Source organism: Haliotis rubra, unplaced genomic scaffold (genome assembly GCF_003918875.1).
Source record: "Haliotis rubra isolate DU_JTF1 unplaced genomic scaffold, ASM391887v1 Scf450, whole genome shotgun sequence".
Lineage (NCBI taxonomy): Eukaryota > Metazoa > Mollusca > Gastropoda > Lepetellida > Haliotidae > Haliotis > Haliotis rubra.
The window spans coordinates 703,010-726,434 of NW_025767136.1; the positions used below are offsets into that span (position 1 = coordinate 703,010).

Consider the following 23,425-nt stretch of genomic DNA (forward strand, 5'->3'; position numbering starts at 1 on the left):
ATGTGGAGATTCAAACCCGGGTTTTCGGCGTGACGAGCCAACGCTTTAACCACTAGGCTACCCCACCGCCCTTTCTGGAAGGAGGTTAAATGTAATATGTTATTTTTTTATTACACTTTCTCAGTAAAGGAAAGAATATAGTACTCTTGGGTGTGGATTCATATCAACTCTCTCAGAGTGAGGTAAACTACCAGTTTTCACTTGCATTTTTACATAAGCTGAGGTGGCTGAGTGGGTAAGATTGCTGTCTCATTCTAAGGTGCCTCATTCTAACAGTGTACCTTCGATGGGATTTAACCAAAAAAGTACTAGAATCTTATTTACTGAGAAAGTGTATATATAACACAGATTAGATCATAAACTTTCAGTGGTACATATTATTGTGTTGTAGTTTGTATGACAACAAGCAGAAGAGGAAATAGCAACCAACAAAACCCATCCTCATCTTGGACACATGACGTCCCGTGTATTATCCTGTCGCTGCGGCTTCCTTGTGTCAAAAGGACATTTAACTTACAGAGATTCATGTATGTTATCACGCACAGATAATGGAGGATAAATATTAATTCAGCTTAATATGCATGCACACATAGATAACTTGAGTTTACGAACATGGACGGAATGTTTGGACATGAATAATTATCCTGGCAAACATGGCAGATGTGTGGATGAGACATTCAAACGATGATTACACAATCAAAACTACATGCAACAAGGAAGTTGATGATATAGGGAAGGGAGAAAGGTTGTTTTAAAAATACGACTGTTCATTAATAGTCATCCTTGACTATCTCCAGGGTATACAGTCTGATAAACCTCCACTACTGGATACATCTAAGGCCTGATAATTGTATTACCTCCCTTGGATGGCTTTTTATCCAATCAGGTGTCTATGCTGGGAAGTTGAGCGTAACAATCACAAGGCTTCTATCATAGTGAGTGAGTTTAGTTTTACGCCGCGTTTTGCAATATTGCAGCAATATCACGGCAGGGCAGTGTTCACAAATAGCATCTGACCCTCTGAAGTCTACAACCCGCCGGCCCCAGTGTCTGACTGTATACTTCACAATGACTTTGACAGAAGTTGTTTTATGTGACATGTGACATGTGACACATGTTTGCTGTTTATAAATCTTATGTTTGTTAATAATTTCAATGTCAATTTTAAGAAATATTAAATCTGAAATGTGTGTTTAATTTTATTCCATGGGTCCTGTGCATTTTCAATGGGTCAGACAGACATCTAAAACTTACAGGACCCAATGTCCTGCGACTTTGAAACACCATTCGTGAACACTGGGCAGGGGTCACCAGAAATGGGCTTCATACATTGTACTCATGTGGGGAATCGAACCCGGGTCTTCGGCGTGACGAGCCAACGCTTTAACCACTAGGCTACACAACCGCCTGCTTCTATCATAACTCATAATATATATAGGATGATTAATAGTACGACTTTTCTAGTACCTGAGTCCTTATGTTCACATTGCGTTGGGACTGGTTACTTATTGAATGGGTGGAGAGGGCTTAAAAATTAACTAGTTGACTCTCTTTGTTTTTCTTTCATTAGAGGAACTTCTTTCCTATATTTCAACAGTACCTAAAGGGAGCGGTTCCCTGTGATAAAGTGGATAGATAACACTTCGTTAAATTCAAATGATTCATAACAATTCTCACAAATTTACAACTCTTTGTGCATCCCTTTTATCAGATGATGGGATTTGAACACCTGACATGGAATCATACTTTTCTCTAAACTTACATTCAGTGACTTTGATATTTACAGCATGTAGAGAGGCGATCCTTCATAAATTATGGTCCTTCTAAAAATTTGCTAATGTGAGATTTTTCTACCTTATTCATGGTGAATGTTTTCATTTCATGGGAGACTACTGTAAATGGAACATTTGGGAACCCATGATCAGTACTTTAACTGATGATAATCTAGATCCAACATTTAAACTTGAAGAAGGCCTGAAGATCAGGGTCATCCACTTCCTTCCTGTTGACGCCAGCGTAGACAGTCTTGAGCAGCTCTGCCTTGAACAGCTCCTCCAGCTTGTTGACATACTTCTCTAGAGACCCTGAAACAGTGTTTACATGTGATCTGCCCTGTACCATCATTCAGAGACCCTGAAACAGTGTTTATACATGATCTGCCCTGTACCATCATTCAGAGACCCTGAAACAGTGTTTATACATGATCTACCCTGTACCATCATTCAGAGACCCTGAAACAGTGTTTATACATGATCTACCCTGTACCATCGTTCAGAGACCCTGAAACAGTGTATATACATGATCTGCCCTGTACCATCATTCAGAGACCCTGAAACAGTGTATATACATGATCTGCCCTGTACCATCATTCAGAGACCCTGAAACAGTGTATATACATGATCTGCCCTGTACCATCATTCAGAGACCCTGAAACAGTGTATATACATGATCTGCCCTGTACCATCGTTCAGAGACCCTGAAACAGTGTTTATACATGATCTGCCCTGTACCATCGTTCAGAGACCATGGAATAATGCAAGGAAAGTGAACACCAGACAATCCAGTGATCAAAAGCATGATGTTATATCGATTGGGATACGATAATGTGTGTCAACCAAGTCAAGTCTGACCACCTGATCCCATTAGTCGCATCTAATGATATTAACGATTATCGATAGGAAAATTGTGTCAGCAATATCTAACATAAACGATTATGATGAAATAAGGATTTATTTTACAATGCACAGAATTATGGCTTTATTCATGGATCACTTCTAATCAAGTTACTTCTCCGATATTTATCAATAATCAATCGATATTTAGACAACGGTTATCGATCTCTATGAACAATATCGAGAGCCAGCCCTACCTAACTGAAGGAGTTTACCAGTGGTACAGTCGGTTTGGGTTCAAATAAGAACTATGAATGATTAAGTAACTCGAAATAGGGATAAGTGCACAAAACATAAATAAGACACATGATCTGAAATCTGATGTTTTATGATCGATCACAGAAATAGTTGTTTAAGAAACTATCATGTAACATTGTTCTATATTCACTCTTTACTGTGACCAAGGGGTGACAAACGGTTGGTGGAACAGCGCCGGCTGAATCCTGACTATTAGGGGCCTGTGCTGAGTTGCACCTGAAATGCATGTCAGCCCTGATCCACCAGCTGTTTGTCACCCCTTGGTGTGAACCCAAACGGACTGTAAATGTCTCACACCTGCATTACTTCATCGCTTTCCTCACACTTTAAGGACCGCCTCCGTGGTGTAGTGGTTAGAGTGTCCGCGGAAGGTCGCGGGTTCAATCCCCGAACGCGTCATACCAAAAGATGTTAAAATATGGTACTTGTTGGTCCCTGCCTGGCGCATGGCATTAATGGGTACAACAAGGAGTGGTCAACTCGGAGTCAGTATAATGTGTCTGAGTGGGGTACTCATGCTTCAGTGAGTGAGTGAGTGAGTGAGTTTAGTTTTACGCTGCACTCAGCAACATGGCAGCTATATGGCGGTGGTCTGTAAATAACAGAGTCTGGACCAGACAATCCAGTGATCAACAGCATGAGCATCGATCTGCGCAATTGGGAACCGATGACATATGTCAACCAAGTCAGCGAGCCTGACCACCCGATCCTGTTAGTCGCCTCTTACGACAAGCATGGGCTACTGAAGGCACATTCTAACACGGACCTTCACGGGTTATTCATGCTTCACTGCGTCATGGTATCTCAGTGGGCTAGCACTATTTATCGCGAAAACAGCTTCTGTTATCTGAGCTTCGGGCCATTATGCATATTCTGCTGGAACTCACGTGACCTTTCCGCTTGTGACGTCATATGTGACAAGCGTCCACCATATTGCCAAAGGACAAGCGCTACAGTAATACAAATCGTGTTGTTTCTGTCGTTTTGTAACTGGTACGATGGTGTATCTGTTGCCTGGGGTAGCACGGAATCATCGAACAATGGAAAGAGCCACCATTTCTTCTGTTTTCCAAGTCAAGAGACAGATTTAGGCAGGAGAAATGCTCAGATCATTCCGAGGTGGATGCATATGAAAGAGACATGCACACATGGGGTATGAAAATCCCAAAGCTAGGCTGAAGAAGGAGGAAGTACCCACGAGACTCATTTATACTCCATCATTCCCTGTTACCACTTACTGTCAGTGGTATTTTCAACAAATATTGAATTAGATTAAAGTCCAATTGCCAGTCGAATATGTCCCCGCTACAAATTGCCCCAGCAAATTTAGTCAAAGTGCCCCAAAGTTTTGGTCAAATTGCCCCAAGGGGTAGTCAAAATGCCCCAATTTATTTAAAATGATTAAATATAGGCCATAATTCCATAGTTTTGTCAACTTTGATGTTATGTTCTTCATATAAAAGTATGTACATAGTTATGAGTTAACTAATGGAACATTTATCAGATATATTACTTCCTAATAACTTTTATATGTAATCATTTTAAATAAATTTGACCAAATTTGAATGAATGACTAAATTTACTGGGGCATTTTGTAGCTGGGGCAGTTCAACTGGTACCCATGAGATAATATATAGTATCAAAATCAGTAAGAGATTTCACATGAGCTTGAAAATGTTTCGCTATAACGTTATTTTCGGTTTGGAGCCCTAAATGCTGCAGTCTACCTGAAACATTGCCGAATACAACGGCAAATCATGAAGTACTTGTTGCTTTCATTGTTTTCCATTTTGTCCAATTACGACGTTGGCATCAGACTGGCTATTTGTCAGTAGTGTGTGCTGTGAAAGTTGTTCTGTATTCTCATTGGCTGACAAGATGTCATTCTAAGGCTTTGACCGAGTACCACAACTATTTCCATAACCAAACACTGGAAATCATACATTCTCCTGACTAGTATTATATAATTAACCAGTTTTCGGGGAATAACTTATCTGGGCTAGTACAAGCAGCCGCACATACACATACCGTATATGACCGTCTATAAGCCGAATTTTGAGGACCAAAAAAAGCAGTCTGTAGAAGGGGGTCGTCTTATCCATGAGTTACACTTTCGTCAAACTTTTTTCCAGGGGTTAGAAAACAACATCGTATCACTTCGCGTGAACAAACAACAGAAGACGACTTTGTCAGTAGAGACGTCAAATTTGCAATTAAACATCACTAGACAAGATTAATTACCATTTAAGTTATAAGTTGTTTTTGCTGGGCATTGTTTTATTTGCAGGGATTAAGATTACCGTGCGTATTTGTCTCGTACACAAAGCCGGAAATAGCAATCAGCTGTGCACACGTTTCCCGGCGAACAAGTTCAAACATGCACAATAATATAACGGGACGAATTCTGACGTAAAAGGTAAACAAACACCGGTAATCTTTATTATGTAATATTCTCGTAATGGTGTCTCATCGTTGATGGAACATACTTACCGGGTACTCTGGTCTCTGTTGGACGCGACCCATTGTGGGGGGGCGGCCTATCCATGAGAGATATGATTTTGACACTGATTTTGAGGGTCAAGTTTGGGGGTCGGCTTATCCATGGGGTCGGCTTATAGACGGTCATATACAGTACACACGCATGCACGTCGTCATATGAGCGAAATATTCTCAAGCACGACGTTAAACCCAATTTCACCTCACCTCACCTCCCACTTTAAGCTGTTTGTCTCAATATGACAATAAAATGGTTGAAAGTAGCAGTACCTCATTTCAAACACTCGTTACGAGAACCAAGATGAAGAAGCCTTGCAATCACTGATGATCTCATTGCCTGTCCAGTTACTAATTCAGATAATGATCCATGGAGATCTGGATTAGAATTGGTCTTCAGTAACCCATGCCTGTTGTTACGGGCGACTAACAGGATCAGGTGGTATGGCTCACTGATTTGGTTGATGCAAGTCATCACATCCCAATCATGAAGATCAGTGCTCATCACTGTATTGTCTTGTCCAAAGTGGACTGTTTACAGACAGCCGTTATGCAGCTGCAAAATTGCTGAGTGTGGCATTATACAACAAAAAAAACAAAAACAAAAAAAAAAAACAAAACTCTGTACCTACCTAATCCCAGTATACGACCATACACTATCATGTTGGGGCCCAAACGGGGGTCGTCATACTTCTCGTTTTTCATCAGCAGTCGGACAATCTCCCCAAAGATGTAGGCATCATCAAACGACGGTTCATCGGGGACGGGAAACTTGGCAAAGATGTCGACAGCAGCCTGAGGATCAGTTTTAGTCAGCATCTCCGCACTCTCGATATATGCATCATGTACCTGGTTGATGAATATTGATTGACAGTGAGTGAGTGAGTTTGGTTTTACGCCCTTTAGCAGTATTCCAACAGTATCACTTCAGGGGACACAGAAATGGGCTTCACACATTGTACCCATGTGGGGAATCAAACCCGGGTGTTCGGCGTGACAAACGAATGCTTTAACCACTAGGCTACCCCACTGCCCCTATTGACTGACAGAGTAAGAAAGGTAACTACTGAAAATGTTCATGTCCTTCACAGTTTATCAAAAACATGCTGATGGTTAAACAAAACTAAGCTTAGTAAGTATAAAAATCTATAACTGGTGTTTATATTACAAGAAACATACACTATTCCTCTGACATACCTCAGTCCCCCAAATGACTGTTCTATACAAATATAGACATTGTGCATGCACTGGTGATATGGTGCAGGAACCCTGTATAGACAGGATACCAGTCTGCAAGGCATTTTAAAGGCCTTTACAAGGGAGTGGAGAGGGGTTGTCTTATATAATTTACAGGAGAATAGGGTAGATAAAGTGTTTGATAAAAAGATTATTGTAGCTGAAATAGTTGTTTGTTTCTATTTTGAAAATGAAGATCCTATTCTACAATGACAGATGACAGTGAATAATAAAGACTTGACCAGGGTTTGTTTGTTTGACAATCCAGTGATCAACAGCATGAGCACCGATCAACACAATTGGGATATGGTGACATGTGTCACCGAAGTCAGTGAGAATGACCATTCAGCTGGATTCGAGATTTATGGGAGTCATACTTCTTTCTACATACAAAAGACTTTTGATGAAAATTGGAATAGTCTAAATGAAGAAGTCATAATTACATCATTCAAGCATCAAACTAGTAACTCAATCCCATCCCAAGTAAGTGAGTAAGTTTAGTTTTACACCGCTTTTAGCAATATTCCAGCAATATCACAGCAGGAGACACCAGAAATGGGCTTCACACATTGTACCCATGTGGGGAATCAAACCCGTGTTGTTCGCGTGACAAACTAATGCTTTAACCACTAGGCTACCCCACTGCCCCCTATTGACTGACAGAGTAAGAAAGGTAACTACTGAAAATGTTCATGTCCTTCACAGTTTATCAAAAACATGCTGATGGTTAAACAAAACTAAGCTTAGTAAGTATAAAAATCTATAACTGGTGTTTATATTACCAGAAACATACACTATTCCTCTGACATACCTCAGTCCCCAAAATGACTGTTCTATACAAATATAGGGATTGTGCATGCACTGGTGATATGGTGCAGGAACCCTGTATAGACAGGATACCAGTTTGCAAGGCATTTTAAAGGCTTTTACAAGGGGGTGGGGAGGGGTTGTTTTATATAATTTACAGGAGAATAGGGTAGATAAAGTGTTTGATAAAAAGATTATTGTAGTTGAAATAGTTGTTTGTTTCTATTTTGAAAATGAAGATCCTATTCTACAATGACAGATGACAGTGAATAATAAAGACTTGACCAGGGTTTGTTTGTTTGACAATCCAGTGATCAACAGCATGAGCACCGATCAACACAATTGGGATATGGTGACATGTGTCACCGAAGTCAGTGAGAATGACCATTCAGCTGGATTCGAGATTTATGGGAGTCATACTTCTTTCTACATACAAAAGACTTTTGATGAAAATTGGAATAGTCTAAATGAAGAAGTCATAATTACATCATTCAAGCATCAAACTAGTAACTCAATCCCACCCCAAGTAAGTGAGTAAGTTTAGTTTTACACCGCTTTTAGCAATATTCCAGCAATATCACAGCAGGAGACACCAGAAATGGGCTTCACACGTTGTACCTGTGTGGGAAGTCAAACCCAGAGGTGATGAGAGAACACTTAAACCATAAGGCTACCCCCCACAAGAAACCTTACCCCCGGGGCTATTGAGATGACTTCAGTGTAGTACTTGTGAGCTTCTTGTATGTCACCACCTGCCCGCAACGCCCGAGCCAGCCCGAGACGAGGATGATACATCTTCCTGTTGATAGGGGCAGACTTGCTGGGGGAGGGTGCTGGTTTAGGGGCCGGACTGTCTGCTGTGGGTGGTGCTGGCTTCGCTGTTGAGGCTGGTGCTACAGGGCATCAAACAAGGGGTGATTACAATAATATTGTGTGCGTGAAGGCAAGATGGCTGCATATCAAACACAAAACAGAACATCGCAAAAGTTGAAATGATTTTCAGTAACAAAATCAAACTTAAAAAATTAACGTTGTTGCCAACACACAAAGTCAGCAATCTATCCTCCTAACGGACTGACTGAGTTATAGCCAATTAGTACAGGTGGGGATTCAGAACCCGGTCTTGCCAGCGCTTTAACCACTAGGCTACAGACCAACACACACACACACACACACACACACACACACACCCCTCCTCAACGTGGAAGTCAGTGGCTGAGTGGGTTAGATGCATGTCTTTGTGTGCTGGTGAATCGGAGCCTGACGGAGCGTGTGGGTGCTAATTCCAGATTAGACTCGATCTAACACATGTATAAAATCTGTGCTCTACTGAGAAAGTGAAATCCCAAATATAACATATATACGAGTATATCAAATTATAGCAAGAGGTATACATTGAGGCTTCACACCGAATTGAGACACACATTATGATGTCAACTCTTTGCATCACCTCTTTGGTTATGCGGAGCCGATGTAACGTTAAACTTGCGGCTATATAACCCCCGGTATACATCCCCAATTCGTCAAACACAGTACAGTTTATGTGAGTTATCCCCATTCTAATTCAACTCGTTTTACGCTTTTCTTTCGTGAAAGAAATTCATTATTTAAACCAGGTCAACAAAGTGTTTCTAGGTCAAAGGTAAATGATATCACACCTTGAACTTACACCATCGCCAGAAAAAGTAGTTCCCTTTCAAACTTCAACACGTTTATTATGTGCACACTGACTAAATCTGACAATGATGAATAAATTATAGTGTTATAGCTAAAATGGACGGAATTATCATGAAACCGACCTCTAGTTATCAGAAATGAGCGGGCCGCTGCAAATGATAATGGCCCGGTGATTCCTCAACTACGCGCCACTATCTGTTCTGTTGTCAAATGACGTCATAAATCTTGTTTCATGATCTAACAGTGTTGGGTCAACAGCCTGTTGGGTCCCGCATTGCGAGTAAGTTGTTTGAACTTACAATTAAATTTATGATACTGTTTTGTCTTTTTTTAAAACAAATTCCATCCATTTTAGCGGGACAGGCGTTAAACTGACTTAGGGCTTCTGCAAATGACAATGCCCTGAAAAACAGCGTTACCCCAATAGTGTAGGGATACATTCAAAGGTTTTGGTGAATAGGTTTTCAAATTGCGACCGTATATGCTGATTATACAGTCGGAAATTTATAGCATTGACCAATCAGAACTCGTGTTACATACTAAGTTGAATTAGAATTGTATGTAAACAGCTATATATTAATATACTTATCACAATACAGACTTCAGTATCGCAATATTTTAAGCATTACATAGCCAAGTATATCCATGCAAAAAGTTGATTGTTGGTACCAAAACATTTTCCCTTTCAGTTTAAGGAACACAAAACCAATGGTCAAGGAATCTGAGCAAATCTTAGTATCAAACAACTCAAGAGGCACTGCTCCATAAAATGTTTAGAAATGTTGCCAAAAATACAGCCCAATGATCACCCAATGATCAGAGCTTTCAGCTCAAACATTTTCATAAACTGCCATAAATGCTTCTGAGTAAGATCTCAAAACTGTCATACACCTTCGGTATAACACTTAAGTCTTCAGAGATTGTTAGATGACATGACTAAACCACACCATAAAGAGGCTGTTAGCAAAGCTGAAATTCAGATATGATTTGAATGCAGTAACTGGGATGTAATCTCAATATTGTACAGTTGGAGTGTGAGTGTAACTTCAATGTTTTCATTAAAAGCCAGATAAACATGCAGACACAACCAATGGTTCTCACTCATTTCACCCATGTTAGGAATAAAACCGGGGTTGACAGTGTGACAAGCTGGCACTTTAACCACAAAGCCATCATAATGTTCATTGTATCAAAGATGCTTTAAGTAATTATTCGAATAAATATATCATCATCTCTTCAAATTAACTCATATTCAGGAAAAATAATATAATTTTATTACTCTCTTTCGAAAGTTAATTCATATTTAGGAAAAAATGACAATCAGCATTATTATTTTCACAGCTGGTGAGTAAGTGAGTGAGTTTAGTTTTATGCCGCTTTTCAGCAATATTCCAGCAATACCATGGCAGGGGACACCAGAAATGGGCTTCACACATTGTACCCATGTGGGGAATCGGACCTGAGTCTTCGGCGTGACGAGCGAACGCTTTAACCACCGATACCCCACCGCCTTGCAGCTGGTGAATGAGGTTTAACGCTTTAACCATCAGGCTACCCCACCACTGCAGCTGGTGAATGAGGTTAAGCAGTACCAGTCCTTGGTACCCGGACCAACAAGTACCATATTTTAACGCCTTTTGGTATGACGCTGGTCAGGAGATCGAACTCCACGACCTTCCATGGGAAGACATAAAATAATTTCGGCCGGTGTTTCCTCTTGCATGGACGCCTAACGGCTACACCACGGAGGCAGTCTAAGCAGTAAGGACGAAACACACCTGTGGAGTTAGTGACACAGTTATCGTGGCCAGACTTGGAAGCAGCAGAGGTTTTCAGGGTACCACCTGATGCCTTGCTGCTGCGGTCCACCCTGTGGCATGAAGACATAAAATAATTGTCTGTGGATTTGTATTAGCCAGACTTGGAAGCAGAGAGAAGAAACACACATGCTCAAACCTGTGGAGTTAGTGACATAAAATTTCCTATCGTGTATCGCCTAACATTTAATTTTATGCAAATGGAAATCTATTTCAGGATAAATACTTGGAAACCGATTTGACATTGAAACCCGCAGTAGGAATTTGCGTTGGGTACAGCTGATGATCCTATTTTCGATTTTAGCTGCTACAGCTGTTTCTATTTATATCCCTTGGCTGCCGGACCACCCTGTGGCATGAAGTTATTTCTCATCAAAATAAATACATGGTTGGAAATAGTGATCGATGAATCGTCCAGACAAACCAATTCATGCTCAAAACATGCCATTAATTCTCAGTGGTCAATGCAATCAGTGTGCACAAAAGTTATCTGGAGCCCTGGTCAATGAATCAGTGTGCACACCATTTTCATTCTCAACTCCCTGTGAAGTATACAACCAAGCTGCCTGTGAGGCATGAGATGGTCAACAGAAGGTCAACCATTTCCTCCTACCAGGTACCCATTGTCTGCTACATGCAATTTCTACACAATCTCACAGTTTCCACAGACAATGAGAAAACTATTGTTAAAATTCATTATTTGTCAAATATACAGATAAACACAGTTGTGTGGAACTTTGATGTGTTTCGAAGTAAAAGTACATGTATCACAGTAAAAGCTTGATATTCTCTCAATATTTATATATTTTTCGTTTGTGTCAAACTCAAAGTATTAACACTTTGACACAACAGTTTTTGACTGTGTAGTGTTCAGTGTTGTGGCTATAAACTTATGAGTGTATTTGATATTATACCATAGAATCAGAGTTTAATTCTAATTGACTGACTTCCAACCACCACTTGGTGCCAGTGCCATCACCTCTGACCAACTTACCCTTCCTGCAGGTGCCCCTCGAGCTGCACCCCGACCAGGTGCTGTGCTTGCCCCTCGTGCCCCAGCACCACGTGCAGCTCCTGACAGTACAGCAATTATCAAATCAACCACAGTACAATTCTGCTGCAATATTCGAATTTGCTGCAAAATCGTTCACATAAATAGAGCAGTTAACAGAGTTATGTCCCTTGGCACAGTTTCACACCATAGTCAAGGGACCGTTCATAAGTTATGGCTAAGGGGTGATGATTTTTATAGAAGAAGCATGTACAATGTGAATGCCCCTCCCCCAAAATTTATGTACAAAGTAAGTGACCCCCTGCATTTTATGTACAAAATCAATGAAGAACCCCCTCCCCATAATTTTTTAAGCATAATTTTTTAATGTACAAAATTGATGTCCCCTCCCCGTGTGCATGTGTACAAAATTGATGCCCCCACCTCCCCAGAACAAAATGGGTGACCCCTTAAAAAACCTCATCAACACCCTAGCCACCATAAATAATGAACAGTTCCTTATTAGTTTCTGTGTGTTTGGGATTAGTGATGAAGTTGAGGCCATTTCAGTGAACATCTCTATGCAACCAACAATCTTAAACTAGACACAAATCAGAATAATTTTACAAAAGCATGGCTTGGTTGTAGATCCAACTGACCATTTGTGGTTGTACCACTCAAGGTTGTCAGTTAATGACAATAACAGTGATAATAATTTTGACTCATTAGATCCCAGGGATTTATCTTGGATTACAAAATCTGCACTCCATATGTTGTCCATGCAGTGAAATTTGTAATAAGAGTAGTTCTTCTTGTCTGAGCGAGTCAGTATGGTTTAACGCCGCTTTTAGCAATATTCCAGCAATATCACGGCAGGTTGACACCAGAAATGGAGTTTACACATTATACCCAAGTTGGGAATCGAACCCAGGCCTTTGGCATGCTGAAAATATCCTTTAACAACTAGGCTACCCCACCGCCAATCTTGTCTGGAATATTTTGTTAATAAATTATTGATTCTTTCAAGCATGTCACAAGACCATCAACACACAATTAAAGACAAAAGTTCACTTGATATAATCTCATTGTTACAACATAGTGTGAAGACTTACCTCCCCTGGCTGGGGTAGTAGCAGCTCCTCGGCCCCGAACTGCAGGAGCCCCCCGACCCGCTGCACCGCCCCTGGCTCCACCTCTCGCGACCTCCAGCTGCAGGCTTAGCTTCAGTTTTGGCTTCCGCTGCCTTCTTCTTTTTCTTCCTCTGCCTTCAGCTTCTCCTGCCACCACTGCTGACCTGTTACCATGGAAATATTGAGATCTTAAAGTTTTTCGATGTTCAGCCAACTATATAACGAACATGTATATAATGAACTGATGGAGATCAGAAACTGTTTTGGGGGTACTGGCCATTTGCTGTTTATTTTGGTTGATATGCAGATAACAAACAACGGTTATAACAAACTAAAATTAGTGGTGAAAAAGAGAGTCCTACTGACAGCATGAAAAGTGAGGTAACGAGGTAGACGGCGAGAATTACCTGCTCTTGGCTGTAGGGGGTCCGTGGGGCCCTGTAGGGGGTGGTCTCGAAGTTTTTTGTTTTGTAAATATTTTATTGAAAAATATAGTTACAACTGTCATTAGGATTTAAAATGGACATTTAAATGCTTATATGTACCCCAAGGAGGACTTCTTCTGAAAAAAAAAGAATAGTGGTGAAAAACAGTCCTACATTCATGCAGACCAAAGGCTATTTCTTGTTGCAGGAGAGTCTCTTGTGAAAAAAAGCAACATAACAGAATCGACAGAACTGCCAAACATAAAAGCTCACATAATTCTATCACATCGTCTTAGACTACCTTCACAGACTATATGATTACTATGTTGACTTTGCAGCAGTGTCCTTGTCTTGATGGTAAGTAAATTATATATGCATGAAGCCGCGGTGGCTGTGTGGGTTAGGACGGCTGACTTTGTGTGCTGGCAATTAGGTGCCTGACTGAGGGTGTGGCTTCACCAAACCCAGGATTGGGACTGAACCCAACAAAAGTATAAGAATCTGTACTGTACTGGGAAAGTGTAGTTCCAAATATAACACTTTAACATTGACCACTCTCTAAATTGGCATTGTGCATCCATAGATTGTATGCTACCAACAACATTCACTGAACAATATCTTATGCAGTGAAGCAGAGAATTTCTTTGAGAGGCATTTTAGAAGTTGTATAGATGTAGGAAAACCAACTTCTATGGATAGTGAACACTTTATTGGAGTGACGGCAACATTTCGATTGTAGGTACTAACACTCCCTGGATAACGGTGTTGGTACCTACACTGAAACGTCGCACTCATTGCAATAAAGAAGTTCACTATCCATAGAAGCAGAGAATATTTGGAATTGTTTAGAGTGAGCACAAAACAAACACTAATCAAACATTAGTAATTGCATCTTTACCTGTCAACATCTCCCTGGTTCCCCGAAGCAGGTTTCCCTCCAGGTCCATGCAGGACTTGAATGATGCCTTGGCATCCTCCAGCAACTTGTTGGCTTTTCTCCGGGGGACTGTTTTCAAACTTGGCAAACTGCGCTGACCCAAGTATGTAGAGAGCAGGGCTGCTACAGGGCTGGATCTGTACCAGTTGCTGGCATGTCTGCAAGACAGAACAAGGCATGAGGAATTTGGAAATAACTTTACCAAATTGCTAGTGTAAAGGTGAGGTGGCAGGTGTAAAATCACTTTGCCCTGATATATTTTCCACTATACCATGCCGTTTTCTCTTGTTGCTTGTTTTAGCCCAGACTGAAACATAATTAATATTGGAAAGTCAACTGGACACCAGTACAGTGTGATATACAAATTTGCTTTGCCCGACAGAAATTAACTGACACTGGAGCTCACCAGTCCTTGGTACCCATTAATGCCGGTAAGCCAGGGGACCAACAAGTACCCCCTAACAAGGGAATGAAAAGTCGGGATCGAATACCCCTTTCTGCTCTCTACCAGTAACATAAATGCAAGTACATAAAGGAATGCTAAAATGCTAAATTCAGTAATATTCCAGTAATGACAAAGTGACATGTTTATTTTGTTTGTTTGTTTAACATCGCTTAGAAATTTTGACACTGGGTGACACCAGTGATTGAAATAATTTTCATACAGACAGTCAGGCAGGTGGCCAATAAATGTTGCCTGCCCGTCTTGAAAGTTGCCTGCCGGCATTCTTAACTGATACATTGCATTTTTTACAAAAACAAACTAGTATTATTAGAAACCAATCTTTATCCAATAGACTCACTTCTTACAAATGTGAAAATACTCCTGGCAAGGTTAAGGTGATGTTATTGATGTTTAGAGGTTCGAACAGTACCAGCCTCATTTGAATGTATATCTTCTACGCGGTTATTCATACCTAAGCTTCCAAAAGGAAATATTTAGAAATATCAGCCAGACAATCGGGCTGGTGGACATTTTTCAGGCAGGCCTGATCCAGCCTCGGTAGGTGGGCAAGCCGTTATTTTGTGACACAGTCCTGATCCACGCTTTGTAACATTAACGACATTCGTAAGCTCATGATAAACTACAGAGTTACAAGAGGTTGTAACATTACGACATTCAGAAGCTTATGATAAACTACAGAGTTACAAGTGGTTGTAACATTACGACATTCGTAAGCTCATGATAAACTACAGAGTTACAAGTGGTTGTAACATTACTTACATTCGTGAAGCTTATGATAAACTACAGAGTTACAAGTGGTTGTAACATTACGACATTCTGTAAGCTCATGATAAACTACAGAGTTACAAGTGGTTATAACATTACGACATTCGTAAGCTTATGATAAACTACAGAGTTACAAGTGGTTGTAACATTACGAACACTTTGTTGATCAGGACCCTGGTCTGTAAATAGTCAAGTCTGGACCAGACAATCGAGTGATCAACAGCATGAGCATCAATCTATGCAACTGGGATACGAAGACATGTGTCAGCCACGTCAATGAACCTGACCTTTCCAATCCCATTTGTCACCTCTTCAGATAAGCATGGGTGGCTGAAAACCATTTCTAACCCAGATCTTCATGGGTCGCGACATGTATTTGATGGCAGATAATTTGATGGCAGAATGGGGTGATAATCATTTTATTGATGTAAAACATCTAGCTAAGCTAAACAACACAACAGTTTGGAAAGTTATTGATAGCTTATTATGCCAATCAAACAAGAATCCATAATCTAGACAAAAGATTAAACTCAACTTTTCAAACATAAACATTTACCCTTTCCTGAAGATTCAGCAGCTCAGAATTCTGGGGGATGGTGGAGTGGACAATGAGAGCTGATAGCCTCTCACAGCGCTGGGCGATGACGCTCTCCTGTCCACTCTGACTGGCAGCTTGGAGAAGATGGGAGTGGGCGTCCAGGAGAACCCACTCCACCTGTTTGTAGGTGTCTCCTCGACAGACAGTCGGGAGAACTTGTGATGACAGGAGGGCAGCACTGGCATGGAGAGATCACAGTCACACACAAAAGGACATTTCTGTTGGTTTTAAATTATGCACAAAATAAATTCCATGATATCACACTTTTGCTTCATGCTAGATTCAATTCTCAAACCGAAACAACAGAGCTCCACACAGTGATTAGCCAATAACCCAAGCATTGGCGCAGAATGTATGGCTTTAGTTATGTGTTTAGGGGGCAAATTGATGAGAAAATGCACTGGTTGTATGAAGCAAAATCATTTGTAGAATACAGTCCAACACAGAGTTTTTCATTGCTGGCATAGTACCTCTACAACATCGTGTTACACCTTACACAGTTCATGAATGCTTTTATCTGGTTAATTTTCCCAGAGAAAACATCACTCACTAGTTAGCTTGTTGTTGGTTTGTTGTTTAACTCACGCGAATCAGCAATATTCCAGCTAGGTCTGTATATAATAGTCTGACCAGAAAATGCAACCAACAGCATGAGGATGCATTGATATGATGATGTGTCAACCAAGTCGGCGAACCCTGACCACCCAAGCAGCATGGGGTGCTGAAATCCAGTTCTAACCTGGATCTTCAATGGTCACTAGTTAGCACCTCAACTTGTAACTTATCTTCGTTAAGAAGGAAGGTAAGTGGTTGGTTTAACCATTTTGTAATCATTTTGACATAATTTTACAAGCTGAATACAAAACCCATTTCTATGAACATGTTGAAACATGCTGAATGATGGTGTGAAAGTATTTAAGTCTAGTGGAAGGGTAAATTAAACTTCTGAAATTCACAGACTATTTCACCTCCTTAAATTCAAGGTCTTACTTGTGGAACACGCCCTGTGCTGAGAGGCTGTCCTTCACGTCTGGGTTGGCACTGAGGAGGCGGCCCAACTGTATCAAGGCTCGTAGCAGATGGACATTGGTCAGTCGGATGAGATTCTCTGCATGAAGGCTGGTCAACACTCTGAAGGTCAAATGTAAAGTGGCAGTGAACAGGTGAACAGAGGTAAGCATCAATTATAATGGTTAAATTCTTGAATATTGACTTTCTGCCCCTCAGGGTGGATAAAATCACATATGAAGGGCATGTTACATAAAGTCAACAAAGGTTAAAATGTAAAAACGTTGAACTCCCCTGGAAGTTTAGTACAGGGCGGAAATAACTTTAAAATTGCTAGTGTACTGGTTGATTTTTAAAGGTCACATGCAACCAAAAATCAAACATAATTAAAACACAATTATCACTTCTTCATGACATATAATATGCATTGCTGATTATGAAAAAACAAATAAACAAAATTATAAGCGTATAATCGCAAATCAAAAGTGCAATATTTTGTATTTGGGTTTACCTCCCTCGAAACGAAGCAGCCGGGATACCGAACCCAGTCAGAGCGGGTGGGTGTGCACTCAAGTGTAACGGCTGGTTCATTAGCAGATGCCTTCACGCCCCATTGTGTGTGTATATATAGAGATGTTGGGTTTTGTAAATACATGCTCATTTTTGTGTATAACATTTGCAATCAACAGACATCATAACATGTCATGTGTTCAAGTATCACACCCGCCTGTCTGTGTAATTACATAATGTGACAGAGACCGAACTCGGGCCATAAATCAATGCATTTTGTTTATGGTGTATAGCCTGATTGGTGTTAAGTTCAAATTGCATGTGGTCAGTGATTGCAGTTGTGTATTGAATATTGTCATTAGCAGACAGGCAGGCAGACACATAGGTGTCAATAAACAAGACATTGAGTTTTGTCTGTGACAACGACATATCTATATCACAGTTAGAAACTGTCAACGCTTAAATAATGACATTGCTTTTAAGCATCGAACTGAGAAAGCCGACTCGTAAGAAGAACGCGGTGGTGAAATAGACAAATGAAATTATATAAACAGTTAATTTACTGTCATAACATATAAAAGCTCGCGCCTGTGAGATATCAACAAAACATTAGAAAAATAGCTCACACCAAAGCCTTCACCCGAGTATTCACCGACAACCCGCCTCCAAGCTGCGCTTAACCTATTTACTTGCGCACGCTATGAGCGCAGCCCAGCTGTTGAAACTCCGCTTTCCCAGAAAAGTCTGGGGAAAATTAGTGAAACGCTTGAACTCCCGATTTCGCGCTTTTTTTTTCATCGCTATTTTTCAACTTTATAAGTTGAATTTGCATTTTGACGATTTGTTTCGTATGTCCATACCGAAAGGTATCAGAATCTGCAAAGTTGTGTTTTACGCTGCATGTGACCTTTGGACACCAGTACAGTGTGATATACAAATCTGCTTGCCCGACAGAAATAAACACTGGACTCGGACGCTTGGGCAATGGGTTATTTCCACCCTGTAGTATCATTTGTGCACACCACAAACACGTCAGTACACAACCAGGTGGACTTGCCAACTGAGAGCTGGGGACACACAGACAGACTCATTACGCCACAGCCAAGTCAGTTCTGCCACTCGTGATATTGGTAATTTCATGTCTGTGGTATGTTGACAAAATGAACCCAAGGTTCTACTAATTATAATTTGTTGTAACATCAGTTCATTCAATGCATTTCAACTAAACTATGGGGCTGTGGGTAGCCCTAGTGGCTAAGCTGCTCACTCGCCACATCGAAGACCTGGGTTCGATTCCCACATAGGCACAATGTGTGAAGCCCATTTCTGGTGTCCACCGCTGTGATATTGCAGGAACATTGCTTAAAGCAGCGTGATCTTAGGGCCTTGTAATCAATTAGGCACAACTACATCAAGGATTAGGAAGGGTGAGTGAGTGAGTTTAGTTTTACGCCACACTCAGCAATATTCCAGCTATATGGCGGTCTGTATATAATCGAGTCTGACCAGACAATCCTGTGATCAACAGCACGAGCATCGATCTGCGCATTGGGGAACCGATGACATGGGAACCTTGTCAGCTGAGCCTGACCACATCCCGTTGGTGTCAACCTTGTCAGTTGAATGCTGATACTACCATCCCGTCCACAGGTGTGACTCAGGTCAAATTCGCCTTTACCAGTCCTCCCAAGCATCTAGCCTGTCCTCCAAATATAAATATGTAATTTTTAGAATAAAATTGATATTTTATACTTATCCTGACTCATGCTTATTGCTTGTCTTCTTCTTCTTGCTAACATAGTGGAACACGTGTATCTCCCAATTGAAGTTCCTTCAATTAAAAAATCACTAATTAGCACTCACCACGAGTTACCTCCCCTCCCTTACACAAGCTGAACGAGGGCCACCTCAACCCATGTGCCTCACTCTCTCCTCATATGCTGAGCCCAACACTTGAATTTCCAGGGAAATCCAAAGTGTTATGTGGGGAGGATGGGAGAAGCTTACCTCATGAGTCAGGATAAGTATAAAATATCAATTTTACTCTAAAAATTACATATTTTTCCTTATCCTGACTCATGCTTATTGCTTGTAGAACTGACCTGGAAAAGGAGGTGGGAATATATAATACTTTGGATTTTAATAATTAGTGATTTGAACTGCTGTGATGATTGTAATAACCCCATGGGAACTTCATAAAGGCACTGAACTGATGAATTCCTGCTGCTAACTTATCAGCTGCCATATAAAGGTTATTACAATTTACTTATTATGATAAAAGTATATATAACATTAATACAATGCTTAAGACTAATAGACTGAAGCTTGTTAATATGATAGCATAAACTCCTTAGAGTTTGTTAGCTAAAAATACTTTTATGATATAAACATAGTAATTGAGCTTTAAGATATGATTAAACTTAAGCTATATATATAATAGCAAAAACCCTGTAGAGTTTATTAGCTTATATATCTTTTATGAAAGTAAACATAGTACTGTGCTTAAGATATGAATAAAACTTAAGCTACCTAAATATATAAAGCAAAACTGTAGAGTTTGTTAGCTAATATATTTTATAATGTAACCATAATGCTTCTTAAGATATAATTAACTTAAGCTAAATATATAATAGCCAAAAAACTCTGTAGAGTTTGTTAGCTATTACACTTTTATAATGTAACCATATAATGCTTAAGATATGAATAAACTTAAGCTACATATATAATAGCAAAAACTCTTTAGAGTTTGTTAGCTAATATACTTATATGATGTAACCATAGTACTGCTTTAAAATATGAATAAACTTAAGCTACTTATATATAATAGCAAAACTCTTTAGAGCTTGTTAGCTAATACATGTTATAATGTAAACATAGCAATGCTTAAAATATGATAAAACTTAAGCTACATATATAATAGCAAAAACCTTTTTAGAGTTTGTTAGCTAATATATTTTATGATATGAGTATAGTAATTGTGCTTAAGATATAATTAACTTAAGCTACATATATATATAGCAAAACTCTGTAGAGTTTGTTAGCTAATACATTTATAATGTAACCATAGTACTGAGCTTAAGATATGATTAACTTAAGCTAAATTATATAAAAACAAACTCCTCGTGAGAGTTGTTAGCTTATATATTGTATGATATAATAACCATAGTACTGGAGCTTAAGATAATAAAAAGAACTTAAGCAAAATATATATAGCATGTAGCTATTTAGTACTGTTATAAGATAAGTAGAAATCTGTAAGATTGACTTATCTTCTCCTCAGGAACTGTCAACCGTTGTGCAAGGACCATGAGACCGAATTGGTGGATACCTGAGACGCCCCTCGTGGTGTGATATCTCTCAGATAGTGGTTGGCAAACACCATATCGGATCTCCAGAATTAACCTCCATTATGGTATTTCAATAGCACTTGTCGTAGAGCAAGTGTAGATGTTAGCCTAATATCATGAGGATTAGAAGCCTTTGGAGGGTCGAGTCCTGCAGTGTTGTAGGCACGTAGTATGACAGTTCTGATCCAAAAGGAGATAGTAGTACATGAGACTTCAGTCTGGCGAGTTTGTTGATAGAGGAAATAAATCTCTTTGAATTTTTCCCTCCTAGTTTGGCTTCCGGTGTAGATATATTTTCAGTGCTCTTACTGGCCATCGTGATAGATTAATTGTATCATGGGGTCGCAAGTATAATCATCAAAGCGTTGTTCATAAACCCCACTTGTGAGGTGTTGGAGCACTATATTCAGATCCCAAGTTGAGCTTTGAAACCTCCGCTTTTAATCCTCCAATCGAAAGCTCGTGAGTAAAGCAGCAGTAACTGGGTTTAGGTTAACTTGACTCGCTCTCGGAAGTTATGACAGAGCTATCGCTGAAGATAGGTGGACAAGTTGAGCCTTTGGGCAACTCATTCCACGGAGATACCATAAGTAGTCAGCCACTTGAGGATGAGTAGCATATCTAGCCGTAAATCCTCCTTTGCAGCATAATTGACAAAAACCGTGCCATTTGTCATCGTGATGGGGTTGCAAGTTGAGTTACGAGGGCAAGCTAGACTGCTTTTGTCATTTGGCTGAATAACTTATTATTCAGACAATTTTGATACAATCTATAATGCGGAAGTTGGAATATTTCTGGCTTCTCTCCGCTTTCTTGTTTGGCGGCGGATGTATTAACAGATTCGGTGCCACTCTGTAAAGATGTATTGGTTGTCCGATCTTTGAATAAGAGTTGGAAACCACGCTCGCTTTGGTCAGTAGGTCGCGACCAAATTCAGATGGAGGCTCTGGCGCTTTGACTGATTTGAGTAAACTTGTGAGATTAACGCTGGTGTATGAAAAGCTGCGACGCTGAGTCCTTCCTACCTATATGCTTAGCGCCTGTTGCCAATGCTAGTGGGTCTGGAACTGGCGATAATGTAATGTTGTCAGTTGTTTGTTTAACCGAAGTGGGCAAATAGGGTCTATTAGTTTAGTTCCTATTTCCTTGATAATTTGAGTGAATATCTCTGTATGGAGCATTTATCTCTGTCAGCTTATGGTATGTGTGGCCTAGAGAGAAAGCCGGGCCTGCTATCACATTCTTAGCCCTGGAATGTGATATGCTCTGACATGTATGTTGAGATTGTCGACTAATTCAACAATTGAAAAATTATAGAGTCGATAGGTTCGGGACCTGGGTTGAGCTTTAGTTTGTTCACATAAAACACCACTGTCGAATTGACTGTGTGAATCAATCATCCACTGGGTATACTGTAGTAAGTTGCCCAGCGTGCATTAAGGCGCTATTACCGCTTGTATCTCTAGCAGATTTATGTGTAATTTGCTCTCTTGATTGCTCATAGCCCTGATGTCATTCCTGTTGGCAAGATGGGCTCCCCTAACCTTGTAGTGACACATCTACGTAGAGAAGTGTTATCGATTCCAGCCTCTATTAACGGTGACTTTATTCAAACATTCGATCTCTTGGCCATCCACCTATAGTAGATGAGGTTTGACCTGAACCGTAAATTGAACGGTAGAGATTCGGCCTAGATGCTTAATTGATGATGACTTATAACGGATGTAATTGTAGTCTGCCTCTGACTGTCATGTCTTGAGCTGAAGTGCGTGAACCCTAACAGGTGGCTCTGCCACTGCGTCGAAGTGGTAGCGGAGATAGTAAGGCTTCTTGTGGAAATGACTGTTGATCTTTGATCCATGGTCCTCGGTACAATACCATACGATTCTGCGCCGTTACATAAATCAAAACCTAGAATTAGCAGATCTTAAGTGAAGGTTCTAGGTCCAACTTAAGTAGGTTTACTAACCATCTAGTTGTGTTACTAGCTTGATGATGAATTCAACTGTAGTCTGAGACGCTATGGATTTGGATCCACTTGTATCCCGTCAGCCGAGGTAAATTCGCCTAAGTCCTTTGACGATGTAGGTGCACATCCAAGGGTGACTGCCATCGCTGAACTTTTTATGTCCTTATTTTGACATGGGGAGGTCTCTAACTCAAGAAGGCAGCCCAACCAGCGAAGGTTCAGATTAGCTGGACTGTAAGGAGGCTTTGCTCGCTCACTGGATATATTGTTGTCACTTGCAACCTAATGTCTTGAACTGTGAACTATGATCGACCTCTGG

The 23,425-nt window shown here is 40.3% G+C and overlaps 1 pseudogene; it reads right to left on the reverse strand.

The window, feature by feature from the left end:
- Window positions 1-1,882: 1,882 nt before the first annotated feature.
- The window catches only part of LOC124289884, a 37,300-nt pseudogene continuing 15,757 nt past the window's right edge, over window positions 1,883-23,425 (reverse strand).